General features: G+C 45.0%; 1 pseudogene; it reads right to left on the reverse strand.

Moving 5' to 3' along the window:
• Window positions 1-2,769: 2,769 nt before the first annotated feature.
• Window positions 2,770-5,632, reverse strand: LOC113745313 (HLA class II histocompatibility antigen, DRB1-14 beta chain-like; annotated as a pseudogene).
• Window positions 5,633-14,690: the final 9,058 nt, after the last annotated feature.

The raw sequence follows: 14,690 nt of genomic DNA on the forward strand, positions 1-14,690 counted from the left end.
CCTCTCCTTCACCATCGTCCGTCCAGATCTCCTCGTCCTTCAAATCAGTCCGCATACCTTCCTAATCTGTTCTTCAATCTCCTCTCCGTTCACATCTGTCGCATTCTATTCCTCTCCTTCACATCTGTTCCTCACTTCGGCCTGTCCCTTCAGAGGAGTCTGTCCATCATCTCCTCTCCTTGACATTCTGTCAGGCATATCTCCTCTCCTCACCATCTGCCTCATCACCTCTCCTTGACATCTGTTCTCATCGATCCGTCTCCTTCAGCATCTGTCCTCATGTCATCCTCTTCCTTCAGCATCTGTCCTCATTCCACGTTGTTTCTCCTTCACGATCATGTCCCATCTCCTCTCCTTGCACATTGTCGCTCATCACGTCTCCTTCACATCTGTCCTCATCGTCCTCGTCACTTCGGAGCATTACTGTCCTGCATCACTGTCTCCTTCACCATCTTTGTCCTCATCTTCCTCTCCTTCAATATTCCTCATCACCTTCCTTCTGTTCATGTCAAGGAATCAAGTTGTTTGTTTAGGCTTGTATGGAACGCTTTGACTCTTCGACCGCTCCCCTCTGTCTCTGCAGGCGGCCGTCCTCACCATGTTCAGCATGTTCCTGGTCGTTCAGCTTTCTTTTGTTTCACCAGATGGGCGCCACCACAGCATGGTCCATTAAAACTGTGATCCTCCAGCGCGGATTGAAGGCTGGTCCACTGATCCAAGTCCAGGACCTGGTCTACATCAGTCCTCCTGAATGAGGGGAGCCGAGCAGCGAGCAGTGTGACCCCTGACTGGAAGAGCCCCTCCTCTCTGGGGGAAAACCCCCACCGGACTGACCTGACTCAGGTGATTCCTCAGCGTGTCTTAGTGATTGAGGGACTCTTTCTTCCTGTGGAGCTGCAGAGTTCAGCTGTAGCGGGCCAGCATTGAGCTTATTTTAGTTGAACTGGCTGTCATGGATTGCGATGTGTCGAAGTTACACGGCTTCATTAATGACTGCCGATCATTAATTATAACATTTATTATTACTTACTGGCCGATCATTATAACATGTATTAAACATCGTCTCATAGAACAGTTGTTTGTTGTCTGTGTAAGTGGAAAATATGTTTCCGCGGTTTACTGCAGTTCTGTTTGATTACTGCAACATTGAACCGTGGACTTCTGTACCTGCTGTTGTACTTGTTGTTGTTATTCACTGTACCTGCTGTGTACTTGTTGTTATTTATGTACCTGCTGTTTACTGGTTGTGTATTTATGTAAACCTGCTGTGTACTTGTTGTGTTACTTGTGGTTACTTGGTGAAGCTGTGACTCGGCCTGTATTTCACTTAACACTAATGAATTAAAATTAATAAGAATATGAAATAAATGAATTACTAATGAAATGATTTTTGAGTGAGGGACTCGTCCCAGACTGTTTGATACAAAGAAAATCAGAGACTGATGATTTTATGACTCTGAAAGTTTCACGTTCATCCGTGATGGACTGTGAATAAAAAAACAGGAGGAAAAACACACGGACACGGATCAATTGAGACACTTCCTGTTTATTGATGTTTGATTTGATTTGGTTCCAAAGCGTTGACTGAGGAGAAGAAATATCAAATCTAACAAATCACTGGATTATATCTGATTTCAAGGCAGAGTCAGCGTGTGCGAGGAAGTAAAAGTCAGATTCCAGAGTCAGCCTCTAAACCTGGTCAGGACTTCAGTCTCCAGTGAACAGGACCGTCCTGGATCAGAAGTTTAGACCAGCAGCGGATTCAGATTTTACATATCATCAGACAATCAGTGTCAAGCGGTTCCAGGCAGGGGGCGGCGGCAGCAACTGAACCAGCTGCTGAGCTGATGAAAACAACACCAAGCCAGGTTGAAAGCAGCAGCTGACAAACATGGACCAGAACCAGGACCAGGTTCAGGTTCCAGGTCAAAGCAAGGCCCGGGTCCATGATCAGTTATGGGAACCCAGAATCCTTCTTGCCCAGTGAAGAACAGACAACGACCGAGTCAACTCAGTACCACTCATTAAACTGGTCTGAACTGGTCTGTTCTTGGTCTGCTATGGTCTGTACTGGTCTGTTCTGTGTCTGTCCTGATCTGTGCTGGTCTGTTCTGGTCTGTTACGGTCTGTTCTGGTCTGTGGTGGTCTGAACTTGTCTGTTTCTGGTTGTCCTGATCTGTGCTGGGTCTGTTTCTGGTCTGTTACTGGTCTGTACTGGTCTGTTCTGGTCTGTCCTGCTCTGTGCTGGTCTATGTTCTGGTCTGTACTGGTCTGTTTGGTCTGTTCTGGTCTGAACTTGTCTGTTCTGGTCTGAACTTGTCTGTTCTGGTCTGTTCTGGTCTGTACTGGTCTGAACTTGTCTGTTCTGGTCTGTGCTGGTCTTTTCTGGTCGTTCTGGTCTGAACTTGTTCTGTTCTGGTCTGTTCTGGTTGTCTGTGCTGGTCTGTTCTGGTCTGTACTGGCCGTGGTGGTCTGTACTGGTTCTGTTCTGTCTGTGCTGGCCTGTGGTGGTGGTCTGTACTGGTCGCTGCTGGTCTGTGCTGGTCTGTTCAGTCTGTGCTGGCCTGTGGTGGTCTATTCTGGTCTTTTACTGGTCTGTACTGGTCTGTGCTGGTCCTGTTCTGGTCTGTGAACTTGTCTGTTCAGGTCTGTCTTGTCTGTCCTGGTCTGTTCTTGTCTTCTGGTTCTGTTCTGTCTGTACTGGTCTGTTCTGGTCTGACCTCGGGCCTCTTCCTCTTGTAGTTACGATGATCCAGCCAGTAGACAAGATCAGACCAGGATCAGTCCTGCGGCTCCGATGGCGATCTTGTTTCTCTCAGATCGGGCCGGGACGGGGTCTGAGGACAGACAGGTGAGAGACAGACATGTGAGAGACAGAGACAGACGGTGAGAGAGGACAGACCGGTGAGAGACAGACAGGTGAGAGAGACAGACAGTCGTTAAACGACCGACAGGTGCGCAGACAGACAGGTGAGAGACAGGGAAACAGGTGGGCCGAACAGGTGAGAGACCGGACAGGTTGACAGACAGGGGAGCAGACAGACAGTTTGAGAGACAGGACAGTGGCGCAGTCAGACATGTAAACAGACAGACCGGGTGAGCAGTTGGGGGGGGGGGGGTGTGGGGGGGGGGGGGGGACAGACAGGTGAACAGACAGACAGTGAGCAGATAGGGGGTGGGGGGGGGTGGTAAAAAAAACAGGTGAGGCCAGAACAGGTGCAACAGACAGACAGGTGAGAGACACGACAAGGTATTTACCCCAGTCAGTGATCAGAGGTTCTTTTCAGGCTGGCGTGCTCCACCACACAGGGATATCTTCTCTCCAGGACCTGAAACCACAACACAAAACAACAATCAGCGTTCTGACTGGACCAGAACCTGGACCTGGACCTGGCCCTGGACTACCTGGGCGTGTTACTCCCGGTGAGAGTGGATCTGGTCAGAGTACCAATCAGGTCTGCCAGCTCATCAGTGGAAGTGACATCAGAGGTGACTTCCTGTCCGTCTCTGATCCAGCTCACCTTGATTGTGTTGGGGGAGACTCGAAGACGCTTGCAGACCAGCATGGACGGATGGGACCACCAGGGGGCGTCACAGCGTGCAGCCTGACATACGGCTTAGCTGAAAGACAGATCGTTATAATAATTAATATGTAATTATTTAACGACAGATCGTTATTTATAATTCTATGTAATATTAAAGACACAGATCGTTATAGTAATTAATATATTATGTAATTCTGAAAGACAGATCATTACTAATAATTAATATATTATGTAATTATGAAAGACAGAGATCATTATAATAATTAATATATTATGTAATTATTAAAGACAGGAGATCATTATAATAATTAATATATTATGTAAATTATTATAAAGTACAGAGATCATTATTAATATTAATATATATGTAATTATTAACGACAGCGATCATTATAATAATTAATATATTATGTAATATAAAGACAGATCATTATAACATTAATATATTAGTCATTATGAAAGGACAGATCATTATAATAATTAATATATTATGAATTATTGAAGACGATCATTATAATAAATAATAATTATTTGTAATTATGAAAGGACCGAGATCATTATAATACATTAATATATTATGTAATTATTAAAGGCAGATCATTATAATAATAATTATATATGTAATTATGAAAAAAAGGGACAGATCGTTATTATAATAATTAAATATATTATGTAATTATGATGATAACTTTATATCATGATTAATGAGTTAACAGGAGATGATCAGGTGTGTTGATTGTCACAAACACAAACACCTGGGAAACTTATCAGATCATCTGGTAGTCAAGCTGAACGTTTGTTCGACCGTATCTTCCCTTCTCGTCTTTGCCTCTCGTCTGAGCAGATTGAAGGTCATTGTTCCAGTTCTTTGCGTACATCAGACCGGGCTCTGTGTATCCAACATACTTCCCCACCACTGCTTCTGAAAACCTTACATCCTCAACTTTGTTGTACTAGTACGACGGCGGATTGATGAACTTATGTTCTTCAGATCCGTCGAGTTCAAAAAACACAACGGGTCAAAACAAACTCCATGAAATCCATCTGAACAGGAAAAAAAAACAACCAAAGAAACATCAGAGACTGCTAACAATATGATCAGTGTATTGATCAGTGATCAGTGATCATTTGTATGGTCAGGTATTGATCAGTGTCTTGATCAGGTGTATTGATCAGTGATCCGTGTACTTGATCAGTGTATTGCGTCCAGTGATCAGTGTATTGGATCAGTGATCAGGTATGATCAGTGTATTGGTCCCCAGTGTATTGCTCAGTGTATTGACAGGCTCAGTGTATTGATCAGTGTATTGGTCAGTGTATTTATCAGTGATCAGTGTATTGATCAGTGTATGGTCAGTGATCCGTGTATTGATCAGTGATCAGTGTATTGGTCAGTGTATGATCAGTGTATTGATCAGTGTATTGATCCGTGATCAGTGTATTGCTCCGGTATTGGTCCGTGATCAGTGTATTCTCAGTGACAGTGTATTGATCCGTGTATTGGTCCGTGATCAGGTATTTGATCCAGGAATTGATCAGTGTATTGATTCCGTGATCAGTGTATTGATCAGTTGTATGGTCAGTGATCAGTGATTGACTCCGTGATCAGTGTATTGATCGTGTTATTGATCAGTGTATTGGTCAGTGAATCAGTTGTCATTGTATCAGTGATTCATGTATTGATCAGTGATCCGTGTTGTATTGATCAGTGATCAGGTTTATTGATCCAGTTATTGATCCGGTGATCGTATGTATTGATTCGTGTCGGATCAGTGATCAGTGATTGATCATGTTATTGATGCAGTGATCCATGTATTTGATCAGTTATTGCTCAGTGATCAGGTATTGATCAGTGTATTGATCAGTGATCCAGTGTATGTCCGTGTAGTGATCGTGATCAGGTATTGATCAGTGTATTGAAATTATCCTTAGTGATCCTGTTGCAAGTTGATCGTTCCGTATTGATCAGTCAGGATTGATCATGTCGTTTATTGGTCAGTGATCAGTGTAGGATCAGTGTGGTGGTCGTACCTGCGTGCACAGGCTGATGAATGAGAGGGTGAGAAGCTGATGAAGATTGAGCCCATGTTCGTCTGTTCACTTCACCAAAACTGAACCAGTCTGTCTGTAGACCTGAACCAATCTGACTCTCTGTAGACCTGAAACCAGTCTGTCTGTGTAACCTGAACCCAGTCTGTCCTGTCTGTAGACCTGAACCAATCTGACTCTCTGTAGACCTGAACCAGTCGACTCTTGTAGACCTGAACAGTCTGACTGTAGACCTGAACCAGTCTGACTGAGAGCGGCTCTAAAAAGCAGAGAACCAGATCACATGAACCTGCCCTCAGCTTGTTACCAGGCAGGACTGCTCGGGAAAGTTCACGAGCAGAGTATCTGTAAACTCTAGTCTTAAAGTGGATCCGATCAGTCCACTGTTGCTTCAACCTGAAACACTTATTTTTCATACATGAAAAGTATGTAAGTCTGAGGACAAAAATGATTCTATTTGATCTGATTAAAAGTGTAACTTGAAACAAAAAGAAGCTTGAAGCTTTCTATTCCTTTGGTACACAGGCGGGGCCTTGTGATAGAACTATATATAATATTATATTGTGTATTGTGTGAAAAAATTAAGTTGTTAGGTTGAACGCACAGTGGACTGATCGGATCCGACTTTAGGACTAGCGTTTACAGATAACTCTGCTCGGTGACTTTCCTGAGCGTCTGCCTGGAACAAGCTGATGGCAGTCATGTGATCTGGTTCTCTGTTTTAGAGCGCTCCAGTCAGACTGTGTCAGTGTTGTGAATATATATATTTCTATCTTGTTGGGCCGTGCATGGCCGGATCACAGACAGTGACAGCGTTGGAGGAGTGCTGGTGCCAGCCTATTCAAGACTTGCAGGGGTCAAAAGAACAGTCTGACCAGCAGGATGGTTGGGCAAACAGAGACCGACTCATAGCAAACCCTGACTGTTATGTGAGACGTCTGTATTCTCCTTGATCAGCTTCAATAAATAGTTACAGCATAAGACATCAGAGGCTCCTGAACACTTTCTTCCCTCCTGACCTGTGCCATCGACTTTCAGCATTTTTTCACACCACCTGAGGACAGAACCTCACTTCTGAGTTCCCTGTGCTGACCTAAGCACCCATCCCAGACCACCTCTAACCATTGACATCCTTCCTCCACATTCTCCACCTCAACATCTACCAGCAGCTATCCATTCACCTAACCTCCATGAAACCTTTAAATTAAATTGAGTTATTGATAATCAATTAGACCACACTTTATTACAAAGGAATTTACACCAGTCACTCATCACAGGGGTTCACTCCCACCCTGAGGTGAGTACAGCGGCTGCTTTACAAACGTTACTGCCCTGAGAAGGTTCTTTGACTCAACACATACCACCACAAGAAGAACTAATACACTAGATCCGGCTACACCACTTTAAAAAACAGAATGTTGCCATATAATGCAATGTAATGTAAGATACAAGTAGAGTCTGTCCTTCAGGAAGCAGGGGACCACACGGCCATGTTAGTGAGGTCAAAGAATGTAAACAAACCTTTTTAAAACCCCCTTGTCTCACAGGTGAGCTGAACAACTTCAATCCGTTAAGGTATCAACAGCCAAAGTAAAACCAGCTGAGGCAGAGTATCATATTCATATATGCTGATCACCACAGGTGGAGGATGGAGCTGATCAGAGGACCTGACCTGGACTCTGCATATGACTTTGTTGATGAAAAGCAGTTTCACACTTACGTTTCACACTTTAGACACTTCTCAGAGAACATGACAGGAATCCTCTCTAATACAGAGGAATGTCTAAGCAAGTGGAAAATCACTCTCTGGTACCAACCAGAACTGAACAAGACCACAAGTCCTGCAAAGAAAGTGCCTAAACAACAGATGACGCTCTACAATCAGAAAGAGAATCCACCAGACCAGCGCAGAGAGGTTCTTCCCCACCATCCTGATGTTCCTGTTATCATAAACTGACAGACATTAACTCCTGTTGGACCCACTAGACCGTGATCATGGTCGTACGTCTGTTCTCACACTATGTAACCTCGAGAAGTATGTAACGCTTTACGGCACTACGTTAACTTAGCTACATGTAATTAGCTCATGTAGCTTGTTTGTTAGCTACTAAGCTAAGTTGCTCCAGTCTGTTAGCTGCTGTTAGTCATATTAGTCAGTCTGTTAATGCTGTAGCTGCTGTTAGCTCAGTTTTAGCTCCGTCTGTTAGCTCATATTAGCTCAGTCTGTTACTGCTTTAGCTCTGTTAGCTCATATTGCTCAGTCTGTTGTGCTGTTAAGCTCAGTCTGTTAGTGCTTTAGCTCATGTTAGCTTGTTTTAACTGCTGTAGCTCAGTTTGTTTAGCTCAGTCTGTTAGCTGCTGTTAGCTCAGTCTGTTAGCTGCTGCTAGCTGCTGTTAGCTCAGTTTGTTAGCCTCAGTCTGTTAGCTTGTTGACTTGTTAGCTCAGTGTGTTTAGCTCAGTCTGTTAGCTCAGTCTGTTAGCTGCTTTGTTAGGCCAGTGCTGTTAGCTGCTGTTAGCTCAGTCTGTTAGCTGCTGTTTAGCCATGTTAGCTCAGTCTGTTAGCTGCTGTTAGCTGATGTTGCTGCTGTTAGCTCCTGTTAGCTCAGTCTGTTAGCTGTTGTCATGTTAGGCTCATGTTAGCTCATGTCAGCACAGGTGTTAGTCTAGTCGTTAGCTGCTTTTAGCTCGTTGTCTAGCTCCAGTTTGTTAGCTGCATTAGTGTCAGGTGTGGGTCCTTTACTCAGGCAGTTATGACATTACATTTTTAGCAGATGCTAACAATGACAGGACAAACTTCAGACAGACTTGGTGACCTTTATTGGGGGAAATAATAGATTTATTCATTAGTTATTTTATTTCCATGTGTTACTCTTGTAACATCAAAACACCTTTTTCTACCAACAGGACGTACACCAAGTACAGGTTTGACATGAATAAATGATCAGCAGACAGTGCCACAATTAAACACAGATTCATTATTACGTGTTGGACTCAGATGACATTTCTCTTTGTGGCAGCTTTGTCATGTTGTATAATTAATCAGAGACATTTTAATAAAATAAAGCCGATGAACAAGTTTACAGCTTCAGGACACAAGGATAGCGCTAAAAGGACCTCATCGCTCCCGACACTCAGCTGCACTCGTTTTCCTTGAGAGGAAGAAGTTCCAGCAGCCACGGGCACGCGCACCTCGCAGTCGAGACCCAGTCCACAGAACACGCAGGCCAACACCTGCTGCTTCACCTCCAACATCTGGAGACAGAACACAAGAAACATGAACACACTGCTGCTTCACCTCACATCTGGAGACAGAAAACACACAGAAACATGAACACACTGCTGCTTCACCTCCACATCTGGCGACAGAAACACACAGAACATGACACACTGCTGCTTCACCTCCACATCTGGAGACAGAACACAGAAAACATGAACACACTGCTGCTTCACCTCCACATCTGGAGACCGAACACACAGAAACATGAAACACCTGCTGCTTCACCTCCACATCTGGAGACAGACACACAGAAAACATGAACACACTGCTGCTTCACCTCCACATCTGGAGACAGAAACCGAACACATGAAACACCATGCTGCTTCACCTCCACATCTGGAGACAGAACACAGAAACATGAACACACTGCTGCTTCACCTCCACATCTGGAGACAGAACACACAGAAACATGAACACACTGCTGCTTCACCTCCACATCTGGAGACAGACACACAGAAACATGAACACACTGCTGCTTCACCTCACATCTGGCGGACAGAACACAGAAACATGAACACACTGCTGCTTCACCTCCACATCTGGAGACGAACACACAGAAACATGAACAACTGCTGCTTCACCTCCACATCTGGCGACAGAACACCCAGAACATGAAACACACTGCTGCTTCACCTCCACATCTGGAGACAGAACACAGAAACATGAACACACTGCTGCTTCACCTCCACATCTGGAGACAGAACACAGAAACATGAACACACTGCTGCTTCACCTCCACATCTGGAGACAGAACACAGAAACATGAACACACTGCTGCTTCACCTCCACATCTGGAGACAGAACACACAGAAACATGAACACACTGCTGCTTCACCTCCACATCTGGAGACAGAACACAGAAACATGAACACACTGCTGCTTCACCTCCACATCTGGAGACAGAACACAGAAACATGAACCATGCTGCTTCACCTCCACATCTGGAGACAGAACACAGAAACATGAACACACTGCTGCTTCACCTCCACATCTGGAGACAGAACACACAGAAACATGACACACTGCTGCTTCACTCCCACATCTGGACGACAGGACACAGAAACATGAACACACTGCTGCTTCACCTCCACATCTGGAGACAGAACACAGAAACATGAACACACTGCTGCTTCACCTCCACATCTGGAGACAGAACACACAGAAACATGAACACACTGCTGCTTCACCTCCACATCTGGAGACAGAACACACAGAAACATGAACACACTGCTGCTTCACCTCCACATCTGGAGACAGAACACAGAAACATGAACACACTGCTGCTTCACCTCCACATCTGGAGACAGAACACACAGAAACATGAACACACTGCTGCTTCACCTCCACATCTGGAGACAGGAGACCCTGGAACATGAACATCTGTATGTGTGTGCAGTTTAAATGTTGGTTTCTCACCCCAGATTCTGGTCAGTGGTTGCTGCAGGGACAGATGTTTCACTGTGCAGCTGTAAACGTCTCCCAGCTGTGGGGTGAACTCCAGTCTGGACGTCTGTCTGTAGGAACCGTCTTTGTTGGGGAAGGGAACGTTGATGCTGGTTCCTTCGGTCACGTTCACTCCGTTCTTCGTCCAGTAGACCTTCACAGGAGCAGGATAGAAACCAGTCACATGACAGAGGAGGGCGTTCTTCTGTCCGAGCTCCACGTCGTCTTTGGTGTTCAAACTAATTTATATCAAAAGCTTACATAAATCACACGTGTCAACTTGAACAGACTGTTCTTTTATTCAGATGTGCGTCAGGAACTGACAGCGTTCAATCAAACTGGCTGAACGTGTGATGTAACAGAAGTGGGTTTAAATATAACTTTAACATTAACATACTCATGACTGACAGGCAATGACAGAGTACAGTTAAGGTAGTACAGTGTATAGAAAGTAAATTGAATAGAATAAAAGCAGTGTTACATCAAATAGAATTATTAGAGAAGAATGAGGGAAACTCTTGTGCTGGTGATGCGTCATACAGCCTGTTAGCTGCGAGGTGGTCTGCACATAGATGCATAACACACACTGAATGCTGATACTATTAAGATACATATGGTTTACATCAAGAGACTTGTTTTGTCCACGAGCTGTTATCTTAAGGCCATCGGACTTTGAGGTAATCTAGAGGAAAGGTTATTTTGGTCCGCAAATGGTGTTTTCTCCTGTTTTTTTTATTCCTTGGTTGAGGAAGAGATCAGGTCAAGAGATCAAAGGGCCATTGTTGGATATCCTAGGAGAGGAGTCTCTCTCTCTCTCTTTCTCTGGCCTTTTATGGCACAAGAGTTATAACATTGTTTTACCTGAAATGCTGTTCTGGAGTTCCTTCAATGGTATATAAGGGCTGCCCTGTTAGTTAGGGAGAGTCTTTCTCATCATTCGGCCAGGAGCTCTCCAGTAACGTTTGTTTTACTTGTTGTGACAACTGAACTTGCGTAATAAACTTGTTAAAAAGCGACTAAGACAGTGGGCGCGGAGTTTTCTCTCAAACAGTTCAACTGCAATCAACCACCCAATAGCTACACTGCCTGGGCAAGTCTCTGTTTGCCGTTTATTTCGATGAAGACGAGGTGAGGGGGAAGTGCACGCTCTGTGCGCTGGTCCGCCATATGAAACGACTCGTAGGCTGTGGGCTGAGTGAACTGCGCTGCTGAGCCCGACGCTTCCACCTCGGCCCTCTGGCACAAGGCTTCTGTGAGGAAATGAGAACACTTTCCAATGAGGCGGGAAGATGTCCGCTGTCCGCGCGGATGTCGTTTATCCACATGTCCATTTCTTTCTCCCGTCGCGAGTCAGGAGGTCCCGGCTCGAAGGACCAGTATTAGAGATTAATGAGGGAAAAACTGTTGTGCTGGGGATTCTTCATCGTGAGCAAACTCTGGTTAGAGAGCAAGAGGACAAACCCGTTGAACTTTGTTAAACTCTTTTAATACGAACTTTTCATACATACATCTGACTCTGATAAGGATCCCCAAAAACCGTAAACATAACTGTCCCGGTAACGGCCTGACCCAACAACACCTAAAAGATACTGACCTGAATTATTCAGAGACTCCAAGTCAGATTCAATATTTTAACAAATTAACATATTACTATCTGCATGTGCCTACTCGCAAGGGATTTTAATACAAGAATACTAGAGTAATGTGACCTGTACTAAGTACAGCTATAGAACTTTAATGTATCATCATCAGGTGGAAAATGGTGTTAGATTTAGATTATACTTATTTCATCCAACAGTGGAAAAATGTACTTCCCACATCACAGCAAAAAAAGAGAGTGGAGTACACACTAAAGAAATAAAGTGAAAAAATAGCAACAACACCATGACAGACAGAGTATCTTATAACCAACCACAATTACACAAAAACAAACAGACAGTGTCAAAAGTACTTGCATAGGAAATGGATGGAGAGAGACAGACAGCTTACCGGCATGTAGGGAGTCCTCCAGTGCAGCAAGGACGTCCGCTTGGGGCACTGGGACCAGGCAGGATGTTTTTTCCAGAGCCTGCACTGTCTGAAGGTGTAGGCTCAGGTTTGAAGAGGTGCTGGAGAACTCCACAGAGTACTCAGAGAACCATAGGGGCCGCCGGGGGTGGGGGGTTGGAGTTGAACCTATTGAAGACAGGTTTTTCAGCTCGTTTCCACCATCTCCTCGGGAAGCTGGTGAGCTCTCTCATCTCCAGACGATCCGGTGTCGTTAGTGTTTTTTCTACTTCCAGTTTGGGTTCCAGTCTTATCTGAAGTTGTCCTTGGCTCCCTGATGCCGGTAAGATGTTGTTCTCGTTAGAGTTCTGCTTGGTCCGTGCTCTTCGTTCTCGTTGAGAAATGGCCTTCAGGTCGGCTGGGTTAAACACACACTTTATGTTTGTTTGTGGGGTGAGCAGTGGACTCATATTTAGTAGGGGCATGGTAGTATCTGTGGCGCAGTGCAGAAAGCATGCATGTAGCTAACCGAGGAGCACGAGTCCAGTCAGGGCACAACCGGACACGTGCCTCACCTAGATAGGGGTAGGGCTGTGCAGTAAAGAGGGCGAATGAACGACCAGTGCATGTAGATGCCGGGGTCTTAGTTCTCCACGCTGTGGGGTTTCGAGCAAAAATTGTCCTCGGGAGACCAACATCCGGGGCTCATGGTCCTAGCATGGGTAGCACTTAAGTAAGTTATCTGCGAACCAGGCCGCACTGATCATGATGGTGAGATAACACAGTACTGCACGTATTAGGTGAAGTGCGTACAGAACGTCGTAGGTGGCGCGGCGCGAGATCGGCAGGCTGTACGCATCCTCTAACATTAGTCCTCTAAGTAAGAGGCATGTCCAGTGGTCTCTTCATCCAGTCCTCGCAGCGCACAGAGGGTCTCTTGAGTAGCATCCCTCAGGTATCGTTCAGGTCTAGTCCTGCCATCTGCAATGGATGAAAGTAAGGACATGCAATGTTCGAGCATGCGCGCTCAGAGGCCGAGTGCAGGACTAGTCTCAGATGAAGGTGGTTGCGGAGAAAGCTACTGCAATGGCATCTCCAATATGCGTGCAAGAAGTGTGCAGGAGTTACATTGCAACGTAGTTCGAGCCAGCCTGGCTGATAGTCTATGCGATGTATTTTTGTATGACGCTTGGCCATACAGGAGCTCAATGAGATCTCATACATGACATCAAGTGTGGCTCAATCAGAGTGCCTGAGTCGGTCTCACATTCGACAAACTTGTACATGGTGCATATACTTTTAAACCCAAGAGCACACCCAAATACTACACGCCAGATTAGTCCAGAGAATGTCTTACCCTGGAGGTGTTATTGTCAGCATGTTTCTGTCTGGAGACACAGATGTCTGTTTACGCAGAGTGGACCGTCAACACAGCTATCATTATGTTCGCTAGTAGGATGCTATGAGGCAAACAGGCAATTCTCTGTGTACCCGTGACACCACAGTGTTGAGATATGGTGGCACACTAGTTCAAAGACAAACATTATACTGCAGAGGCCCACAAGGACTCCACACGTGTACCTCAAGTAAGCTAAGGATAGAAAATTCCATGGGTGTAAAACAATGCCGGTGCGGGTTGCGCATGGCTCCCAGTCGTCGAAGAGACCCAAGTGCATTATAAAAGTATAAAAGTATAGTATAGTATAAGTATATGATATAAGTGTCTGGCGAGGATGGCACAGGACGTGCAAAAAAAGATGAAAAAATCAATCAAAACAACAGAAATACGCCAGAGCTACTACAACAGCTCCTCCGCTAAGGACAATCCATATTATAAGTATTTTAACAGTATATAGTGTGGTCGTTGTTGTCTCCCTGACACTGGAGTACACATCAGAGCAAGAATCTGGACTTTGTTCTGATGAGTAGCAAGTCTGAGAGTTCTTGGTTCAAGACCACCGTGTCCCCTATGTACGGATGGTATCTCATGTGTGGTTCCCCCATCCTAACATGAAGGAGGAGTGTGATGGTGACACCTGACAACATGCTACCACAGCATGCTGCGAGGGAAATGTCATCATTTGATTTTGACAGGACAATGACCCGCAAACACCCTGCAGACCCTGGTGAGGGCTGATCACGTACCTCACACTCACAGTTCCCCCCCCCCTGAACCTCCACATTAATGATTCAAGTGAAGAAGAACATCAAACTTAGGGAGGCAATGCTTGCTGCATCGTACGGAACCTGAATATAAATAGAAGCATGTGTACCATAAAATAAATGAACAATCCAGTGTGCACATGGAGAATGGTAATTGAGTTTCCAGTGAATGCAGCATTTAACTGGTTTCTTGTCTCAGATACCTCCCGTCCAGTCCGATGATCTA

Source organism: Larimichthys crocea, unplaced genomic scaffold (genome assembly GCF_000972845.2).
Source record: "Larimichthys crocea isolate SSNF unplaced genomic scaffold, L_crocea_2.0 scaffold63304, whole genome shotgun sequence".
NCBI lineage: Eukaryota > Metazoa > Chordata > Actinopteri > Sciaenidae > Larimichthys > Larimichthys crocea.